Source organism: Pezoporus wallicus, unplaced genomic scaffold (genome assembly GCF_028554395.1).
Source record: "Pezoporus wallicus isolate ANWC-B61680 ecotype Strahan unplaced genomic scaffold, APGP_CSIRO_Pwel_v1 contig_4452, whole genome shotgun sequence".
In the NCBI taxonomy this organism is placed as follows: Eukaryota; Metazoa; Chordata; class Aves; order Psittaciformes; family Psittacidae; genus Pezoporus; species Pezoporus wallicus.
Genome location: NW_026641651.1, coordinates 54,582 through 77,743, shown reverse-complemented (window position 1 = coordinate 77,743; position 23,162 = coordinate 54,582). Strand labels below are relative to the sequence as shown.

The window sequence follows — 23,162 nt, the reverse complement described above, 5'->3', positions numbered from 1 at the left end:
AGACGATCAATGTGATCAAGCAATTGCCATATTTATTACAAAGCCTTAACTCCTTATATACTATTTCTTACATGCAGTTACAGTGATTTGGCATATTATGATTGGATACATGTCTTGAAGACCCTTAGTGACTAACATATAATTGGTTAAGCACAGGTGTGAGAACTTGACCTCGAAAGCTTGCCAACAGTCCACAGTTTTCATTAACTCAGTGAATTCCAGCTTCTTCTTATCTTGCTTGCTTAAGCTTCCTTGGGCCTCTCACGGCCTTGCTGTATCTTTCAGGATTATTCAGTTTATGTACCAATTATCCATTCTCCTGTGAGAACACTGTCTCCACAGCCGATGGGTCTGGAAGAGAATTAGGATGGGGAATCAATTAAGGAAAGAAGAAACGGCCATCCTCAATCTCTTCCAGCATATCCTCTCAGCGAGAGGGATAGAGTATGACAATCTGTCAAAAAGACTATTGCTCTGCAGTAAAGAAAACGAGCTGATCCAGGGGGTTAATGAAGCCTTTGAGTTTGGGACTTGGGAAAAAATCGCTAAGGAAGAAACCTCTGTTTTTTGGATGTTTTCAGTCCTTCTTAAGGTGAAGGGAGTAACCTTTAAAGAGACAGACTTAAATTTAATGTTGAAATAGTTGAAGACGCGTTATCCAGAGACTGATGAGTCTACCGTGTTTGAGGTCTCTTTGTGCAATGGTGCAGGAGTTAAATTGTGGGATGCAGTTACAAAAGGCAATGACACTGTGAAAAATTTGTTAGTCATTTGGAGATCTATTTTAGAGACGTTAAAGTCAAAAAATGAGATCGTGGAGCTCAGTCGTCATTCCCCTACCCCCCTCACCCCCCCCACCCCACCACCAACCTCTGCTGGTTGCCGCCATGGCTGCGAAGACTGAGGATAGAGATGAAGATGATCCTTTTAACTCAGGCCCTATTGACCCCTGGAAGGGGCCTGTGCACGTTCATCAGACTGCTGTTGCTGCTCCTGAGGTTCTGATGCCTGATAATTCTGATGCTGACCTGGATGGTTCTTTTGAACTGGAGCCTATTGATCTGGAAAAAGAGCCTGATTTATATCCCCCAGATCCTCATGATAAATGCACCGCTGTAAAGGGAGAAGCGAGACCAGTGGGGGATGCAGGCGTATTGGGTGCTTTCCTGGTGGCGTATGTGCTGGATCAAGACCCACGGTGAGAAGGTCTCCCGTATGCTCTTATCAGGGGTATTGGGCAGACTGTGGCAGACCATGGACTCTGGACCCCATATACAACTCAATTGATACAGTCTGTCTGTGATACCCATGTACTAGAAGTTGGTAAATATAAGTATGTCCAAGTTTCTATCGACCTTTGGAGACCTTTATAGATATTGCTGGCCACTTCTTCCAACGTAGGCTGGCCACCTGTGTCGGAATGAGTGTGCATTTTGGTTAGGATAAAAGCCCAAGCCTCATGCGATGTGGGGGGGGCAGAGCCTCTGCGGGGACACCCGCTAAGGTTGAGCCTGCCATCTTGCACTGCGGTGATGCTTCTCGGAGCTGGTTTCCTGATAGTCTTCACAGGGTCCTTGTGCCACGTTCTGTATGTGGGACTGTGTAGTGGGAGTAATGATTGTCTGGATTTTGTGCTTCAAATATTGTAGTTATGTGGAGTGTGCTTCTGGGATCCCATACATGTGTGTGTGCGTGTGTTGAGGGCAGATGGTGTTCTGTGTATTTTTTTGTTGTAGGGTTCATGTAAAAGTTTTCAACTGGTAGCAGTTTAACATTTCGGGCAAGAAAGGGTTAATACAAAAGTGTGGTTGCCGGCAGGTATTTATGGTTGCTGCTGAAGCAGGCAAGCAGCTGTAGCTGCAGCGGAGCAGGCAGTCATTTATAGCTGCTGCTGAGCAGGCCGGTGTTCGTAGCAGTGCAAAGCAGGTTGAGCGACTTTGGCAAAAAAAAAACGATTCAGCTCCCGGTACTCCACCGGCAGAAGAGCCAGGATGGACGCCAGAGCCGAGGAGTGCAAAAAAAAAAAAAAAAGGCATTCTGTCTGAAACCTCTAAAGTACAAATTGGGAAAACAAATAGGAATGCATAAATTTTTATGCATGCCAAATTCTCTAAAATCTTTATTAGGGCAAGAAGCAACATTTAAAGAAGGAAAAATAAATGGAATTTAGAGCTAAAAACAATCAATTAATTGCAGTTTTGAGTTTTTCTTTAATTCAGCAGAAAAGCAAACAGGAGGACCTCCCTGAAATAGAAGAAATCCTTAATCAGGTATATGTGGGAGTATGGGCATCTGAAGTTCCAGGTAAGGAGAAAAATGCTTTGCCTGTTAAAGTGAAAATAAAAAAGGGGGGCCTTCCCAATTAGAATAAAACAATATCCCTTAAAATTAGAAGATCAAAGGGAATAAAAAAAAAAACATTGCTAAATTTTAAAATATAGATTATTAATTGAATGTGGTGGGGGTGGTGGGGGGTGGGTGGGGCACACTTTCTTAGACCTTCCTCTTCTGGTTGACATACCTGTAGAAGCCCTTGTTGTTCTTTTCCATCCCTTGCAAGGTTCAGCTCCACCTGCATCTTGGCCTTCCTGACCCCATCTCTGTACAACCAGTCAGTGTCCCTATGTCCTTCCCAGGATATCTGTCCCTGCTTCCAATGCCTGTCCTTTTCCTTCTTGCCCTCTAGTTTGACTAGCAGGTCTCAACTCAGCCGTGACAGTCTCTTGCCTTCCTTACTCTATATCTTACACCTGGGGATCATGAGATCTTGTGATCTATGGAAAGTGTCCTTAAAGATCTTCCAGCTCTGTTCTGCTCCCTTGTCTGTGAGGGCAGTTTTCCAGGTTGAGGTTTTCCAGGTTAGTCCTATTGACTAACTCCTTAAAGAGCTAGAAGTTGGATTTCTTAAAATTCAGCATCCTGACTATACTCTTTGTATGTCCCACCTCCCTCAGGACTGCAAATTCCAGCAGTGCATGATCACTGCAGCCCAGGCTGCCTCCAATCTTGATGTCACCGTTTACCTCACTCACACTGGTGACCATCAGGTCCAGTATCGCATCCCCCCTGGTAGGGCTGTCTATTACCTGGCTTAAGAAGTTATCCTCAATGCACTGGAGTCTCCTGGATTGCCTACAGCTCACCATGCTACTTTTCCAGCAGATGTCATGGTGGTTGAAGTCCCCTAGCAGTTCAAGAGACTGCAAGCGTGATGCCTCCTGTAGCTGGAGTAAGAAATCTTCATCAACAGTCTCCCCCTGATTGGGCAGCCTGTAGTAGACACCAGTCACCAGGTTTCCTTTGTTTCCTTGGTCCCCAATTCTTACCCACCAGCTTTCAACCTGCTCATGGCTCTTCTTCAGAAACAACTCTTTGTGCTCTGCCCATCTCTTGATGTAGAGGACAACCCATCCACCCTTCCTTCCTCGCCTGTCTCTTCTGAACAGCCTGTCGCCATTGATAGCCACACTCCAGTCATGGAATCCATCCCAGCACATTTCAGTAATGGCCACCAGGTCATAGCTTTCCATCTTACTGGTGGCTTCCAACTCCTGCCATTTGTTGCCTATGCTGTGTGCATTGGTGTAGAGGCACTTCAGCTGGGTTGTCAGTCTTGTCACCTTCTTAGAGAAACACCTCTTAATTCCTTTGGAGTGTTTCACTGGTGTTTCCCTGTTGGCATTAATTCTAGTGTATTTAGCTTTATAGTTCATGAAGCAAATAGTTCAGAGTGAGCAATGCAATTATTCATGTGCAGACCACTAAGCTTATTCATAAAAAATAATAGTCATCACACTATTGAGCTTTCTCAGTACTTTAGAATTACAATTTGAGTCCATTTCTTAGATTTTCTCAACTAATAAGATGGGAGCTAATATCTGATGGTTTAAAACTAATAATTAAAAGAATTTAAAAGATTCTTAATACTGCTATTTGGGGAGGGGGGGGTAGGTTAGAAGTTAAATTTTATCTGAAAAAAAGCCTTGTGTCCTTTTTGCTTGATTCATGAAAAGCTGAAATGTTTAAGAGCAAAATCGTTGCTTCCTGACAAAGCAGGAGGATTTTGAGAAATGTCAGGCTCCCTGGTCCAAGCTAGCACATCAATATTTTGACTCAGGAATAGTTTTTGTTGTGTGAAAATCAGGATCAAGGCAGGATTGAGTACACTCTGGGCTATTTGGTTTTGTTTTATTTTTGTGCTGAGGTACAGTAACATGCAGACTGACAACCGAACTGTTGTCATGTAGGTAACTTCAGCTTGACTAGAATAGATGAGGGGTTTTGCTTCAGATGTAAAAATAAACAAAACCTGTAGGCTTAGGCTACAAAATGAGGATCTCCTGCAGTATGTAGGAAACTGTACATTCACAATAAAAATATTTTTTCCACAGATCCAACAGTTTACGAATATTTAATATACTATAGTTTTAGCCAAGCTTGAGTTAAAATAGGAAGGTTTTTTTTGAGTGCTTCAGAAACTGTGTTCTATAAAAATGCACCCAATAATTAAATTCTAAAAAAAGATAACTAGCTTACTAAGCAAAAGCTTTCAGACTTGGTTGGTCTTTCCCACCTGTGTGGAGGAAAAGCACAAGAATTCTTTGTGCAGGCAAGAGTGGATCAATTTTGTTGTCATGTGAGGAAGATAGTTGCTTCTGCTTTTTAGAGAACAAGTACAGATTGTGAAGCCTTCACTGTCATATTGCAATTCAAGTCCACGGGCCTTTTTTTTATTATTTTTTTATTTCAGCTGGGATGTTAATCATGGTTATATGAACATATGAAATGCTGTGTTATTCTTTCACTACTGGGATAGTGTTTTCTGTCTTGTATACAAAGTGTTCATGCAACTGACATGGTTCATGCCATGGAATAAATAATAAAACCCAGAGTAACTCTGTTTTTAGCTAGCACCTGTATTATTTTAGTGCTGTACTGTTCCTATACAGACAAAGATTTTTGTTTGAACTATCGGTTTGGTTTTTTTTAACTGAGGGAAAAAGTGTAAATTCAGCCCTTTTTAGACAGTTTTTTTTTCCCCTATTTTAAGCTTTTAGGCATGTTCTCTATTTGAACTCTACCTGCTGATGTAATGTCTTTCTTTTTAATGAAGCACAGCTAGGTTTTGTCTCTTTCTAGAAAGCAATAATATGAAATTTAGTGTTGGGACAAAAGTAACTTGTCCCATTAATCTTGAAGTTAAGCAAGAATTAATGCTTAACCTCTGAAAAAAACATTAAGTCTTAGGTGGATTGTTTTTCTAGTTGTAAGCATTTAAGTCTTTAATTGCTAGACAGTTCTGAGTGTCTAAATTTGGTTATTAACAGTAGTTTTAGATGTTGCTTGAAAGAAAATGAATTTTGTTTACAATATCCATCTGCTTATTACATTTTGTTACTGAACAGGAAGTGCTATTTCCTTTCTCAGAATACATTGTTTCCTTGGTGTCTACAATGAGAGAAAAAACCCAAATCCGACACAACTACTCCTTCTGACCAGTGAAAACTTCTCATTTTTTCTAAGTAAGGATTTGTGATAAATGAACTTTAGTAATGCATGGCTGATAGGCATTGTAATTTTAACATCTTATTGCAGTGAACATTGTAGGTAATATGTTGTAGGTCATCATACAATACATAAATGTAGTTTTAACTGCATAGCTAAAAATTTTAGAAATTGAAGACTGGATGCGTGAAAGCAGCTGATGTAAATATGCAATTGCTTCTCACTGTAAGTAAATTTTTATATAGCCTTATCTTCCACTTTAAATTGTGATTTTATTTTTGAAACAATTTTATCGTAAGAGTTGGCTTAATCAAGCTTGCTTATTTTTATATGGCTAACTTCAAGAAGTTAGAAGGGGATCATGTACCGCTGCTTAAGAATGTAGTTTTCTTGGTGATTTAGCAGATAATTCAGGAGAATCAGGAAATCTTCCAGACTGTTCACATTTTTTTTTTCAGTGTCTGACAGTACTTTTTGCTGCACTGTTGTTGCCAGCAATCAAACTACTTTGCTTTAGGTCAAAAAAGCACAAGCCCAGATGGATTATACTTTCACTTCACAGATATGAACTTGCTGTGAGTTTTGCTATTATAGCTGACTTGAAGTGCTTCTGAGTCATCACTCATAAACTAATACACAGTATGTTTAAATTAGACACAGAAATTGTGAAAATAAGGCTAGTGCCCTTGAGAACCATTGAACCCATTGAAACTATTGCAAATAAAAAATCCCTTAACTTACTTTCTTTTAAAAACCTCTTTATTCTTAACAATTTGCAGACTCTTAATTGTGAACCTCTTATTTTTTTAATTAGCTGTTTAACAGGAAATTGTGGTTGACTTTATGAAGTGTATGCATTTATTAAGTTTCTATTTTTAAAAAAGGCGTATTGCTGTGCTGCAATCAGTAAAAGATACTGTAGTGTATAAGTACTGTAGTAGTATAAGATGCTGCTGTGGCAACACTCCCCTCTAATGTTCATTATTGTCCTGGGTTCAGCAGTAGCAGTCATGTTTCTCCTTCTTGGTAGCTGGTGCAGTGCAGTGTTTTGACTTTTGGCCTGGGAACAGAGCTGATAGCGATGTTTTGGTTTGGCCAAGGACTTTGTGAGCCTCATGCTCTGCCAGGGAGGAGGGGAAGCCAGGAGGAAGCAGAGACAGGACACCTGACCCAAACTGACAAAAGAGGTATTCCATACCACAGCACATCATGCCCAGGAGGTAGCTGGGAGTTAGCCGGAAGGGCTGGGAGACTGCAGGGTTGGAGGAGGTATGGGTCGGTGCTTGGTCGGGCTTGGGGGGCGAGTTATCAGTTGGCTGGTGGTGAGGTGATGTATTCTCTTCCCTTGTTATTTCCTTTATCATTGTTATTATTGGTAGTAGCAGTAGTGGTTTGTGTTATACCTTAGTTACTAAACTGTTCTTATCTCAACCGGTGGGAGTTGCGTTCTTTTCGATTCTCCTCTCTGTCCCTCTGGGAGTAGGGAGAGGGAAAAGAAGGGGGGGAGTGAGTGAACGAGTTACCTGACTGGGTTTAAACCATGACAATTGTGTAAAAAAATACATTTGAGTATAAAACTGTCCTGTAGTGCTTTGTACTCCATTATTTAGGGTTCCATGAGCTTGCATTTCCCTAGTTTGTTAATTTTTTTTTATGTTTCACATGTTGTCCTGAGTTCAGCAGTAGCACTCATTTTTTCTCCTTAGTAGCTGATGCAGTGCTGTGTTGTTGACTTTTGGCCTGGGAACAGCGCTAATAACACTGATGTTTTTATCTATTGCTCAAATGTTTGGTCTGGCCAAGGACTTTCTGAGTCTCATGATCTGCCAGGGAGTAGGGGAAGCCTGGAGGAAGCAGAGACAGGGCACCTGACCCAAGCTAGCCAAAGAGGTATTCCATACTACAGCACGTCATGCCCAGGATGTAACTGGGAGTTACCCGGAAGGGCACTCACTGCTTGGTTGGGTTTGTTTTGGCGGGTGGTATCGTATTCTCTTCCCTTGTTATTTCTGTTATCAGTATTATTATTGGTGGTAGCAGTAGTGATTTGTGTTGTACTTTGGTTGCTGGACTGTGCTGGACTGTTCTTGTCTCAACCCATGGGAGTTACATTCTTTCGATTCTCCTCCCCATCCCTCTGGGGGGGGGGGGGGAAGGGGTAGGGAAGAAAGAGGGGGGAGAGAGAAACTGCGTGGCTTGCTAACAGGACTTAAACCACGACACGTGAATTTTTTGCTAGATGAATATACAAACTGCAAGCTTATTAGAACCAGAAAAATCAAATCCAAGTAACTCCTTCACATAAGTTTGAACTCTGCTGAAACTTTGATGCCAGAGTATTCCTATTAGACTTTTTCGGTAATGCTTTTTTATAAATGGCTCAAAAGTAATTTCAAGAGATTTCATTATTTTATTAAACAGTTGTGATTCTAACACTAGCATATTCCGTATAATCATGGTTAATAATAGCAACTAGCTATGCATAAGTGTAGTTGCACTGATCAGTGTGACTCCTGTGTAACACTTGATGGGAGTGCAAATTTAAAGCTAAGATCATCTAATGCAGTAAACAAGTGTTTGGGGGCAGCTTTCCTAGAACAGAAATAAGGGTTATGTTGGTAAGTTTCTTTCATAAGACCATTGAAAATACTGAAAATGCACCAAAAAAGCAATACCTTGAATAATAAAAGACAGTTCTTACTCGAAAAAAATTCTAAATGCATCTTGATTAGTGCATAGCTTGAAATTATGGTTCTCTGCTCAGCTCACTTCCCTTGAGGGTTCTGTTTTTTTCTAATGCAACTTTTGATGCTCCAGATTCTCAGTCATTACCATTTTACATTTAAACTTTTTCAAGCCCTAGCAAATGATAACTAACTTGTCCTTAGGCACATGAATTTACATTTTGATCTTCCAGGAAAGAAAAAAGCAGTAATTGCAGTAATTACATTACTGTAATGCTTTCCCCAAAGCAGGGACCCCCCCCCCCCCCCCTTTTTTTTTTTTTTCGGAAATTTGAGACTTCTGCAACTCTGCAACTTTATGGGAGAAGTCTGTTCTGTTAATTTCAAGTATTACTTGGAGCTTCCCTCTGGTTTTGAGCCAAGCCTCTAAGACATGGGGCCTTACTCTTCTCATGCATTACGTAAACCTAAGGGGCAAGCAGCTGCAAGTTGTCTTGAAATATTCCATATCTTGGTGTCAAAATTCAGTGTTTATGCAACAAAGCACTGTATTAGTAGTGTAAGATCACTCTTCTTGATCACATGTCTTTTCAGGTAGTGCAACACTGTGCACAGTGATTAGCCCAGATACCAGATGCTGTGTAGCTGTTTTACTTGTATTGCAGGCAGAAAAGCTGGCTGTGGTTCTTATAGGGCACAGCACACCTTATTTTTGCTGTATTGCCTTCAGGTTTAACACAATTTTACTTTGCAGCAACCATTCATATTGTGCTGTAGAAATAGAAATCCTAGTATTTATCAACTGATACTGTATGTAGCAGATGGATCCAATGTTATGGCTCTTAAATAAGCAGTCAGCATCTGTAGAAAAAAAATATTTTGGTTCCTACTATCCAAATGGGAGAATTGCTATCCTCTGAGATGCCATGAATGGCAATTGCAGAAGTGCTCTGAGACTCAAATCAGTTGCTGCTACAGCTCTAACATGTGGCACAAATGGACAGGAAAAATGGTTTTTGCTTCTGTGTTGGGTATAGATTAACAAGATGATAGACCCTATTACATGTTAATATCAGTACCTCAGGAATATGAAAGCTTTGCATGTCTAAATAAAAGCTTGATTATAATGTTAGCAAATTTGATAAATTTGTTTTGCTTTAATGTGCTTTAATGTAAAATGATCAATTTGTAACTCTAGCATGGTTTAATTCCTGCAAGGTGGTGAAACCTATTCCTGGGAAAGGAAACGGCTTGGAAATGAACAAACTCTCTCTAGAGCCTCAGGCTGAAGGACAAAGCACTGCTACTTCACCTACACAGAAAAGAAGACATAGTCATCTTTCTAGTAACTCGTCATCATCACTTAGGACAATTAAATCTGAATCACCAGGTGTTAGAAGAAAAAATATATCTCCAGTGCCTGTAAGTTGCAAGCTCTGATGCAATTTTTAATTTAGCTACATACTGCAATCTTTTGCTTACAGAAGCAATAGGTATCATCCTACCTGGGTAAGCAAGATGCTGATATAAAGCATCTTTTATGACAGGGGTTATGACTGACAGGGTATCACTTAGAATCACAGAATCATAGAATAGTTAGGGTTGGAAAGGACCTTAAGATCATCTAGTTCCTGCCCCCTGCCATGGGCAGGAACACCTCACAGTAGACCATGTTGCCCAATGTCCAACCTAGCCTTGAAAACTGCCAGGGATGGAGCATTTACCACATCTTTGGGCAACCAGTCCCAGTGCCTCAGCACCCTCACAGTAAAGAATTTCTTCCTTATATCCAACCTGAACCACCGCAGAAAAAATGTGGACTCAGTCAGAGATCAATATAATCAGACAAAAGCCTTTTTTTACAAAGCCATAACTCCTTATATACTATTTCTTACATGCACTTACAGTGATTTGGCATATTATGATTGGATACATATCTTGAAGACCCTTAGCGGCTAACATATAATTGGCTAAGCATAGGTGTGAGAACTTGACTTCGAAAGCTTGCCAACAGTCCACAGTTCTCATAACTCGGTGAATTCCAGCTTCTTTTTATCTTGCTTGCTCAAGCTTCCTCGGGCTTCTCATGGTCTTGCTGTATCTTTTGGGATTATTCAGAGTTCACGTACCAAATATCCATTCTCCTGTGAGAACACTGTCTCCACACTGAACTTCCCCTGATTAATTTTTAACCTATTGCCCCTTCTCCTATCGCTACAATCCCTGATGAAGAGTCCCCCTCCAGCATCCTTGTAGGCCCCGTTCAGATATTGGAAGGCTGCTTTAAATTTTTATTACTAGGAAATAAATTGAGAAATATAAATGTTCAGTTGTGAACACATGTATGTTCTCTTAGCTTGATTTGCATGAAGAGGTGCCAGGAGTTCTTTGCTTTCTGTGGGTTTTTTTGTTTTGTTTTGGGGTGTGGTTTTTTTGTTTTGTTTTGAGACAAGGGGGAGCGCAAAATTACAAAATGAAATGTATAAACCTTTAGAATCAGTTTTAAGCAGTGTTAAGTTTGATGGCTTTGTAACAGTAGCAATGGAAAATTACTGAGGTGCATGATACACAGAAAAAAAAGTAGACTATAGCTAGAGAATATACTGAGAATTCTTGTACAAGATAAATCGTTATAGTTGACATAGTTTTAAGAAAAACAGTCTAGAAGAACAGGACACAGGGATAAGGAGTATCTGGGAATGGCAGGTGTCCAGGATGGGCTACAGTTAAACTAACTGGTAAGTAGGAGGACAGGAGGATTATTATGTCTCTGGTGCTAACAAACCAATTAAGCTGGTATAAGCATCTACTGCTGGTGCTCCAAAGGTGGCCAGATGTGATGAAGATTGTTGGAAGAAGTAAATGACCCTAAGAGACCATTACCACAATTCTGTATGCATGCGGGGAACTTTCTGTAAAATTATGTAATCCATATGTAGCCTCATGAATATGTATGTATGCCCAGTGGCTATAAAAGGATGGCTTGTGCAGCAACACAGGGACACACATTAGGTGGAGCTATCCCCTCTGTCTCCTGATGCCGCAATAAAGAATACCTGCTTGTCAGCTTGAAAACTTTGTTGGCGAGTTTGTTCCTGGAGTTTTCTCCGAATAATTTGGCACCCCAGATGGGACACTTTCTGCGCAGTTGCAGGACCTGCTGAGGACAGGGCTCCCTAGGGCCCTCAGGAGTTTTTCCCAGAGGGACCCCTCAACTCATCCAGATCACTGCAGGAGCAGACAAGGACCATCTTCATAAAAGGTATTCTTTTCTTTTGTATAGTCTGTAAGGTGCAGGGGCATCTTGCATAAAGACTAATTTGGTAATTGGGTTGGTTTGGTGAGCGTGCACAAGGTTTTGAAGCCTTCCATAAATCGAGATAGGAAATCTTGTGGGTAAAGGCGTATACCTGGCTGCTAGCCTCCATTTGGTATACACCCACAAGAAGCAGGGGGCTTCTTGTGGTTTTGGTCCTGCAAGACGCAGTGGGCATCTTGTAGAAAAGGTTTTGGAATTTACTGGTATACAGCCACAAGAAGCAGGGGTCTTCCTGTGGTTTGGGTTCTGCAAGACGCAGGGGGTATCTTGTGGAAATGGCTTTCGATCTTGTTGGTAACTGATTTGTTTTGTGGCTTGTTACATTAAGGATTTTGGTCTTGTGATTTTGGTGTCAGTGACCGACTGTTATAACTAAGCAGGGGGCATCTTGTGATTTGGGTCCTACAAGACACAGGGGTGTCTTGTGGAAATAGTTTTGGGTCCAGTGTGCTATCAACAGCCCATAAAGGATTTGATTCAGTGATGCTGTCAGCATGGGTCCCTGAATAGGTTAGTCAAATCACCGTCCGATACAGTGGGCTGTCCAGTACGGGTCTCACAGTGGGACGCAGACAGGCTGGTCGGCACAAGGGTCTCGTCCTTCTTGGTACACTGACAGGCTGGCCAACTATAAAGGGTTCAAGGAACCCCCCTATTAATGTTACAATATGGTCTGAGCCATAGGGGTTAGGATGTATTGCTTTTGATTCTACTGGTATTCATCTTATTTTGCGGCTTGTTACAGTAATGATTTTGGTCTTGTGATTTTGGTATTGCTGACAGGATGTTATAACTGTGTTGTTAACTGTTGTTTGTTTTATTGAATTTTAGTCTCTGTCTTTGTCTCAAGTGTTGTAACTGTGTGGAGTGTGTCTGTGGGATCCCGTTTGTGTATGTGTGTGTGTGTGTGAGTGTGTGATTGATAATGGAAAATCAGCAGAGTGAAGAGATCTTGAAAAAGAGTCCTTTTGGGTGCATTTTGACACACTGGAAAGAACTGTGAGGGTCTCCTGGGGGCTCAGTAAATAAGAAAACATTGGTAAAATATTGTAACCAATGGTGGCTTTTGTATATACTATATTACTATAGTAATGTACACAGATATGTTTTTCACTTTAAGAAGCCATGCAGATTGACAGACTGAATGCAAAATTAATATAGCTCTGCCAGTTTCCTTAATTTTGGCCTTGGAAAAGGACAGAGAAAAACTGAAAGTTAAGCTGAAGAGGTGTTGTTCAGTCTGTGATATTGGGGAAAGATGTTTAAAGTTAAAAAAACAGTAATCAGGAAGAGAGGTTGAAAATTATGTATCACAGGTACCTCTGAGAGGATCACCCTCTGCATCTGTCCAATCTGATACTGATAAGGAGGAAGAGATTGCTGTCACTGGCAACAAGCGGCACATTCACATTCAGAGTTAGGAAGGGGTTAAACCAGAAGTGACAGAAGTGATGTTGCAGAGGCAGGCATCTGCAGGCCCTGTGCAGCTGTGAAAAAAAAAAAAAAAGGGAAAACAAAGGGGGAAAGGGGGGAGCTCGGGCAGCTCCTGTGTTTGAGCATGGAGGAGTGACGACGGGCAGAGGTTGGGGGAGTGGGCTCTTCTGTGGACACGGATCGGTGTGCGTGCTATGGGGAGTTTGGACATTGGAAGTGAGACTGCCTTGGGGGGGGGGGGGCAGTGCCATGGGGTGGCGCCGGTGACTGAATTGGAACTAGACTGAGAGGGACCTGGGGAATCTACCCTAGCAGATCCACTGGTTAAATTAAAACTACGGACTAGAGGAAATAAAGAGGAATTTTAGGAATTTTAGTGGATACTGGAGCAACTTATTTGGTGTTAAATCAGAGAGGAAAGAATTCGTTACAGATGTGGGTGCTACTGGCCACCAAAAAAAAGCAGGGAAAAAAAAAAAAGCCATTCTATCTGAAACCTCTAAAGTACAAATTGGGAAAACAAATAGGAATGAATAAATTTCTATGCATGCCAAATTCGAGGGCGAGAAGCAACATTTAAAGAAGGCGAAATGGAACTTAGACTTAAAAAGAGTCAATTAATGGCAGTTTTGAGTTTATCTTTAATTCAACCGAAAAGCAAAAAGAAGGACCTCCCTGAAATAGAAGAAATCCTTAATTAGGTATATGTGGGAGTATGGGCATCTCAAGTTCCAGGTAAGGCAAAAAAATGCTTTGCCTGTTAAAGTGGAAATAAAAAAGGGGGGCCTGCCCAATTAGAATAAAACAGTATCCCTTAAAATTAGAAGATCAAAGGGAATAAAAAAAAAATGTTAAATTTTAAAATATAGATTATTAATTGAATGTGAATTGGAATATAATACTCGTATCTGGACAGGAAAGAAATATGATGGGAAAAGTTGCAGATTGGTTTACGATCTCAGGGTAATCAACAAAATTGCAGAGGATATTTGTCCAGTAGCAGCTAATTCGTATGATTTATTGACTAAATTGAATAATAATCAGAAATGGTTTGCCATCCTGGATTTAAAGGATACTTTCTTTTGCTTACCACTGGCCAAAGAAAGCCAAAATTATTTGCTTTCGAATGAGAAAATCCTGACGCAGAAAGAAAAACTCAATTAACTTGTACAGTATTACCACAGGGGTTTAAAAACAGTCCAGCAATTTTTGGAAATCAGTTAGCATTGGAATTAGAATTATGAAAGCCACCTGCTCAGACAGGGACTCTGTTACAATATGTGGATGACCTGTTAAATGCTACAGAAACAAAGGAAGAATGTGTCCACTGAATGGTGGGATTATTGAATTTCTGGGACTGAATGGTTATTGGGTATCCAGACAAAAGGCCCAACTAATCCAAACCTGAGTTTTCTGCCTAGGATATGAAATTAGAGGAGGGCAGAGACAACTTGGAACTGCCAGAAAGGAAGCCATTTGCCAGACTCGACAACCGTCGACCATCAAGGAGCTCCGGACATTCCTTGGAATGACAGGATGGTGCAGACTTTGGATCCATGATTATGGTGTTCTGGTAAGACCAGTATACGAGCTGTTGAAGGGAAGCCCTCCCTCTTTGGACTGGACTGATAAAGCAGAGGAGGCTTTTAGAAATTTAAAGATAGAGTTAATGAGAGCTCCAGCTCTGGGACTTCCGGGTGTGACTAAACCATTTTGGCTATGTTCCTATGAAAAACAAGGAATAGCCTTGGGGGTCCTTGCTCAGAAACTAGGACCATAGAGAAGGACAGTGGCGTATTTTTCAAAACGGCTGGATGAAGCGAGCAAAGGATAGCCCGGATGCGTAAGAGCTGTGGCAGCAGTCGTCATGAATATTGAAGAGGCTCTCAAATTCACCTTGGGACAAAAGATTACTGTGCTAGTGTCCCATGTGGTATCAGCAGTCCTGGAACAGAAAGGAGCCCACTGGTTATCTCCTTCACGTTTTTTAAAATACCAGGCCACCATTGTAGAACAGGATGATATAGAATTGGGGTCACTAACATTGTGAATCCAGCATCCTTTTTGCAGGAACAATCAACAGAACCACTAACACACGACTGCTTGACCACCATAGAGACTGTATATTCGAGCTGACCAGACTTGAAAGAAAAACCTCTGGAAGATGCTGATTCTTGGTTTACTGATGGTAGTAGTTTCATGAAAAATGGTAAACGAAAGGCAGGATATGCTGTTACCATCACTTCACAGGTAATAGAAGCTAAACCTTTACCCTCAAACACCTCCACCCAGAAGGCAGAAATAATAGCCCTCTTTTTGGAGTACCAGCAGCAATTAGAAACTGATTGGCAACTACATGTTCCATACAGGCCTCAGGCCAGTGGGCAAGTACGAAAGATGAACCATCTGATTAAACAACAGATTAGTAAAATATGTCAGGAAATGAATTTATATTGGTACCAGGCATTACCACTGACTTTATTAAGAATTCGAGCTAAACCTCGGTCGAAAGAATAGGTCAGTCCATTTGAGATTTTGTATGGAAGACCATATCAGTCCCAGCTTAAAGGAGAAAGTCTTCAGGAAGTGGGAGAAAGTTATCTCAGGCAGTTTCTGATCAATCTGGGAAAACAATTGGAGGAGATAAATAAGAGAATAGTAGGGACAAGAGCAAGAGGTTTGGATTATCCAATTCACCCTTTCAGATCTGGAGACTGGGTTTATGTTAAGAATTTTTCAGGAGATCCTCTACAGAAGTGGAGCGGACAGCACCAGATATTACTGACCACCTTTACAGCAGTGAAGATAAAGGAACAACCTGCTCAGATGCATTATTCAGGAATCAAGAAAGCACCAGAGCCAGAAAAGACATGGTGGATCAAACCTTCAGGACCCTTATGTATAAAATTGCATCGGTCATAATTTGGACTCATATGATAACTGGCGCACAAACTTGGGACCAGAACTTATACCTGAAATTAGTGCAGAATGGATTTCCATTTCCTAACAGTGTCTCATGGACAAATTTGTGGGTGAACACTAGCAATCTGTATTCAAAGGAAAGGTTAAAATTTGGAATACCTAATCCTAATCCAGGTAATAAATATTACACCTGTGCACAAAGGTGTATTGCACCAGGAACCAGGGTAGGGAATCTTGCTTAAATGCCACAGATGTAGGTCACCATTCAAATTGCAATCATACTATTAGTATAGATGGTATCATAGTTCAGTGGTGGCCCGTTCCTAAAGGGAAAGGATGGTATTGGTTATGTGGAGAAAATTCTCATGAGATTCTACCCCCAAGCTGGAAGGGGGCATGCACCTTAGATGATGTAATACCCAGTTTTAACCAGGCTGTCTAAAGTGGTATTACAAAACCAAATGGCTCGCGACATGTTATGGGCATCACAAGGAGGGGTTTGTTCCATAATCAGTGAAAGCTGTTGTTCCTATATAGACCAAAGTGGCAGAATCGAAACAGCTCTGGAGGAAATTTGAAAACAAACTAAGATATTTCATGAAATAGCCATGGATGACACCTCCTGGGGTTTTGAAGAAATATGGAAAAAGTTAACTTCATGGTTACCCAATCTCTCCTGATTGAGTCAACTGGTTGCAGGAATATTGATGTTATTTTAAGATTGATTACTTGTGGTATGATACAATGTTCCTTCTGGTGTTTTAAACGCTCTGTGTTTTGAAAAGGAATGAAATTAAGCACTAAGCTGAAATGGGAAATTATTTCAAAAAGAATTTTGATGGTAATGGTAATATACAAAATGTTGCAAAAGAATTTGCAAAAGGACAGAAAAATGGGGGAATTTGAAGCAAGGGGGCACAAAATCACAAAATGGAATATAGAAACCTTTAGAATTGGATTTAAGTAATGTTACGTTTGATGGCTTTGTAACAGTAGCAATGGAAAATTACTGAGGTGCATGATACATAGAGAAAAAAAAATAGAGTACAGCTAGAGAACATACTGACAGTTCTCACAAGATACATCGTTATAGTCATTATAGTTGTGACATAGTTTAAGAAAAACAGTCTAGAAGAACAGGACACAGGGATAAGGAGTATCTGGGAACCGCAGGTGTCCAGGATGGGCTACAGTTAAACTAACTGAGAAGTAGGAGGATAGGAGGATTATTATGTCTCTGGTGCTAATGAACCAATTAAACTGGTATGAGCATCTACTGCCCATGCTTCAAAGACTGCCAGAAGTGATGAAGATTGTTGGAAGAAGTAAACAACCCTCAGAGACCACCACCACAGTTCTATACGCATGCGAGGAACTCTCTGGAAAATGATGTAATCCATACGTAGCCTCATGAATATGTATGTATGCCCAGTGGCTATAAAAGGATGGCTTGTGTCAATGTGGAGACACATGTTAGGAGGAGCTGTCCCCCGTGTCTCCCGCCGCCGCAATAACGAATACCTTCTTGTCAGCTTGAAAACTTTGTTGGCAAGTTTGTTCCTGGAGTTTTCTCCGTATCAGAACTGTGTTGGTGATACCGATGTTTTCAGTTGTTCCTAAGTGATGTTTACCCTGACTAAGGACTTTGTGAGGCTCATGCTCTGCCAGGGAGGAGGGGAGGAGGGGAAGCCGGGAGGAAGCAGAGACGGGGCGCCTGACCCAGACCAGCCAAAGAGGTATTCCACACAACAGCACGTCATGCCCGGGGGGGGGGGGTAACTGGGAGTTACCTGGAAGGACACGGGCTTCCGGGTGGGATTCGTTTCTTGGCTGGTGATATTGTATTCTCTTCCCTTGTTATTTTCTCTTATCATTGTTGTCATTGATAGTAGTGGTGGTGATTTGTGTTGTACATTGGTTGCTGGACTGTTCTTGTCTCAAGTTGCACTCTTTCGATTCTCCTCCCCATTCCTCTGGGAGCGGGGAAGGGGAGAGCCCCGGTGGGGGAAGGGCCTCGATTGCTCTCAGCCCGGTACCACTCACTGGGAATGAGTGAACAAGCTGTCTGGGTAGGGTTTAAACTACGACAGACTCTGATCAGGAAATTGTAAATAATTTGGCCAATTTTGAAGCGAAACAAGAAATTGAACAATTTCAAATCATGTCCTTAATCTCTGATGGCAAGCTAACAATTGAAAAATCTAAACCTAGGTATTCAAAAGAGGATAGAAAATTGATTGATGATCTAAAGGGCCAGGAAAATAAAGAGGGTTGGGCTCAAATACCTGATGGGCGAATTGTAATCCCCTATAACCAACACTGGAAGTTAGTTCAGGAATAACATAATAAAACTCATTGGGGTAGCAACTCTTTGTATAAATATTTAGTCACACAAATTGTAGGAAGGAATCTATACACCACAGTTCAATTAGTGACAAAACAATGTCAGTTATGTCTTAAGAATAATCCTAAAACTGAAAATAGAAATCAAATTGGGAAAACTGGGAGAGTGTCCTGGGTTCAGCAGTAGCAGTCATTTTTCTCCTTCTTGGTAGCTGGTACAGTGCAGTGTTTTGACTTTAGGCCTGGGAACAGAGCTGATAGCGATGTTTTGGTTTGGCCAAGGACTTTGTGAGCCTCATGCTCTGCCAGGGAGGAGGGGAAGCCAGGAGGAAGCAGAGACAGGACACCTGACCCAAACTGACCAAAGAGGTATTCCATACCACAGCACGTCATGCCCAGGATGTAACTGGGAGTTAGCCGGAAGGGCTGGGAAACGGCGGGGTTGGAGGAGGTATCGGTCGGAGCTTGGTCGGGCTTGGGGGGTGAATTATCGGTCAGCTGGTGCTGAGGTGTTGTATTCTCTTCCCTTGTTATTTCCTTTATCATTACTATTACTGGTGGTAGCAGTAGTGATGTGTGTTATACCTTAGTTACTAAACTGTTCTTATCTCAACCGGTGGGAGTTGCATTCTTTTCGATTCTCCTCTCCGTCCCTCCGGGAGCAGGGGGAGGGCAAGAAAGGGGGGGAAGTGAGCAAACGAATTACCTGACTGGGTTTAAACCACGACAGAGAGGAAGTTATCCGGGACAGCAGTGGTAAACAGATTTTTCTGAATTACCACGAAAAGGGGGTTATCGATATTTGTTGGTGTTAACGGATATTTTTTCAGGCTGGCCAGAAGCATTCCTTTGTAGGATAAATGATGCAAAACAACTGATTAAAACATTATTTAACAAGATAATACCTCATTCTGGCATACCCAAAGCAATTTCTTCCGACCAGGGTTCACACTTTAGTGCAAAATTGTCACAAGGAATTAGCAAAAAATTAGAAACTGATTGGCAACTACATGTTCCATACAGGCCTCAGGCCAGTGGGCAAGCAGAAAAGATGAACAACAGATTAGTAAAATATGTCAGGAAATGAATTTCTATTGGTACCAAGGTTTACCACTGGCTCCATTAAGAATTCAAACTAACCCTCGTTTGAACAAAGAGGTTAGCCCATTTGAAATTTTTTATGGAAGACCATATCAGTCCCAGTTTAAGGAGAAAGTCTTCAGGAAGAGGGAGAAGGCTATCTCTGAGAGTTTCTGATCAGTCTGAGAAAGCACTTGGAGGAGATAAATAAGAGAATAGTAGGGACAAGAGCAAGAGGTTTGGATTATCCGATTTGCCCTTTCAGATCTGGAGACTGGGTTTATGTTAAGAATTTTTCAGGAGATCCTCTACAGGAGAAGTGGAGCAGACCATACCAGATATTATTGACCACCTTTACAGCAGTGAATATAAAGGAACAACCTGCTCAGATACATTATTCAAGAATTAAGAAAGCACCAGAGCCAGAGAAGACATGGCAGATCGAACCTTCAGGACCCTTATGTATGAAATTGCGTCGGCCATAATTTGGACTCATGATAACTGATGCACAAGCTTGGGACCAGAACTTATACCTGAAATTAGTGCAGAATGTTGCTAAGGTTTTAATTGTAGTGACTGTTGGGTGTGTGCACAGTTGCCTAAATCAGGAGAAAATCCAGACCTTCCATTCTCCTAACACTATCTCATGGACATATTTGTGTGTGAACACTAGCATTCTACGTCCGAGGGAAAGGTTAAAATTTGGGATAGTTAATCCTAGTCCCGGTAATAAATATCATACCTGAGCACAAAGATGTATTACACCAGGAACCGAGGTAGGAGACCATGCTTGTTTAAATGCCACAGATGTAAGTCACCATTCAAATTGCAATCATACTATTAATATAGATGGTATCGTAGTTCAGTGATGGCCTGTTCCTAAAGGTACTGGTTATGTGGAGAAAATGCTTATAAGACTCTGCCCCGCAACTGGAAGGGGGCATGCACCTTAGGTGCTGTTATACCCAATTTTACTACTATCAACAGGAATCCTTCCGGGACCTGGATTAGAAGTTTTGCTAAACGAATTAAGCGACGGTTTAACCCTATTGTTGAACGGCACACCACATTTCATAGTTTTGTAAGATGGCTAATTCCATCTTTGGGAGTAAGTGAATTAGAGAAGGCAATTGTAAATATCTCAGCAACCATAGAGGAAATGGAAAGTAAAAACATTGATATAATTCAGGCAGAACAACAAGAGATAACTAGCCTATCTGAGGTGATATTACAAAACTGAATGGCTCTAGACATGTTACTGGTGTGAAATACGAACTCAACAAGGTAACAAGGATTTATTGAGGGGCAAAGTCAGTAAAGCAAAAGCAACAGCGCTGAGTGCATGACCGTAGCCAGAGGCACGAGTGATTAGCATTTGTTACAGGTTTATATACTTTCACTATTACATTAGTTACATGCATATTCATAATTCCTGCATATGGGTGGGGAATATTATAACTAATGCCCAGAACTTATTATCATAAGTCCCCTCCTCTTGGCATCTGCGCACTGCTCTCTGGTGCTTGTGGTCAGGGGTCTTGAGGATAAAGTAAGCAGTCTTCCTCTTGTGAGTGGGGGTCTTCAAGGTGAAGTAAGCATTCTTCCTCACAGTGTACTTTTCACCTTTGGCACAGTTGGACGCCCCAGTAATCAAACAACTAGCTGAAACCAGCTATATCTGTATTCTGATAACTAGCAAAGATTTAAAACAGTGTGACCTTCCTGCAAAATTTATTGCAGGATAGGCAGACAAGGAGTATCCCAAGCTAGCAGATATTTGGGAGGCTGTCTCTAAACTAACTGATAAGTTAGTTTAAACTAACGTTTAGTGCAGCCACTACATTCCACAGATTTACAACATAAACGTTCTCTTTCTACAACCTAAGTTAAGCTAAAAAGTACTTTAACTCTTATGTTTTTCAGGCACTACCTTTTCTTATATCAAGCCTCCTCCCTCCCCCCCCTTTCTTTTACCTTTACTAATTCTTTGCTATGTGACTCCGTTTTGCTCAAGAGTTCTGGCCCTTTTTAACTTGTTGTCTAATCTTGTGTCTTTAGCGAGCTTTGTTTCTGTTACTGTAACCTGGTACAGTTATAGCCACATAACCACACCTATGATTTGCAAATACATTTATGTGCTTATCACAATTCTCCCCCTTTTTCTTTTTCTTAATCCATTTGGCTTGAGCCATAATTTCCATTTCCGGCTTTTCTCATTTTTTTTTTTTTTTTTTTTTTGGGGAAGGTTAGTTTTGCCTCCTTAAACGGATCATCATAAGACAGATTTTTTAACATTCTAACTTTTGATTCTGTTCCCTCAGGAGTAATTATTTCAAACTGTAATTCCCCTATGGTCCTACGGACCATTCTACTCATCAGGGGAACAACACAAGGTGCAGGTAAACCAGTTATTAGCAAAACAAAACCCAGCAGAATTCTCTTAACCCCCCAAAGTTCAAACAGTTATTGTTCCACTGTTTTTCCATATCCAAGTTAAACCCCTTCCAGGTTCAAACGGGAACATGTGCGACCTTTTTCATTTCAGTAATTATATTCTCAATAGCTTTTCCTTCATCATCTATCTGTAAACAACAGTTAGAGAAACTGAATTTCGTCCACACACCCCCTTCCTGGGCCAAGAGGTAATCCAGGGCTAAGCAATTTTGATAGACTGCTGTAAGAATTTTGCTATTCTGTTTGGCTAATACAGTTAATGCATCACCAATTTTGTTAGTCACAATTTCCAGGACTGCTTGCAACCTAATTATGCGATTTAACATATATATATGAGTCTGGTATCCCCAGGATCCATCCTCAGCCCAGGAGGCAGGATCGTGATATGCAATAATTCCTTCTGGGGGCCACTGATCATATTTCCAGTTTCCAATCTGTAGGCCCCTTTTTGCCCGGGAGATTTCAGATGCATCAGAATAGACTGGCACCCCTAATCGTTCCCCCCTACTTATTGGTAATAAAAAGAAACTTGTCTGGATGGTTCCCAAAACACATGTTCCGGTCCAATTCCCAGGTAATTCAGAGTATGCATATTTACCACAGATCCAATATAGTCCTTCTGGAGCTTCCCACTTATCCCCAGGATTCTTATTTAAAGTCCAATTTTTCCCTCCATCTGCAATATCCAAAGGATGGCCCCAAGTTGTCCATTTTTTTACTGTTTCATTGCAAATTCGACTGTTTTTACAAGTTAAATCCCCTACTGTTTTTTTTCCCTTGTCTCCCAGGAGGCTTTTGCCAACAGTTTTGGCCAATGATACTCGTCTGTAGTGCCCATTGTTTTGCTCTCTGGACTTTGCTTGAGTTCCTTATATTATTGTTAGTGATATTAATTTCCTTCGACTCTCAAGGCCATTGTTCCCCCATATTGGTACCTCCACAAACATAACAATTACTTATATTGAGTACTTTTGCTATATTTTCTGCCAAGTTCACAAACAAATTTCTGGCAATTGTGGGAATTTCATATTTGGCCCCAGTTTCCATTTCATGATAGGAAGACTGGAACAGTAGTTCCTCCTCCTTGTTCGAGTGTACAACTTCCTGGATCTTAATATAGATTAGAGTTCCTGGGTCTGAACCAGTTCTGTCAATCTGCAGGCTGAAAATGTGTTCAGCCATTTTCCAATCCTCATTCCGGGTTCTGGGTTTATTTATGGTTAAGTTCAGTGGGTTACACTGGTTTCTCCTGCATTCTTTTGGGGTGGTCAGTCTCTCTAGCTTAACTACCCAATATCCTCGCACCTCTGGTCTCTTGGTATACTTTCCTGGAGTATAATCTGTGGACTAAATAACTCAGGTCCAAGAAGTACAATAATTCCAGTTCCTTGTACAATCAGAACTTGCCCCTTTAGATTTAT

General features: G+C 41.1%; 1 pseudogene; it reads left to right on the top strand.

Annotated features, from left to right (window-relative positions):
• The first annotated feature begins 887 nt into the window (after nt 1–887).
• Nucleotides 888–23,162, top strand: part of LOC130607582 (mitogen-activated protein kinase kinase kinase 1-like) — a 52,692-nt pseudogene continuing 30,417 nt past the window's right edge.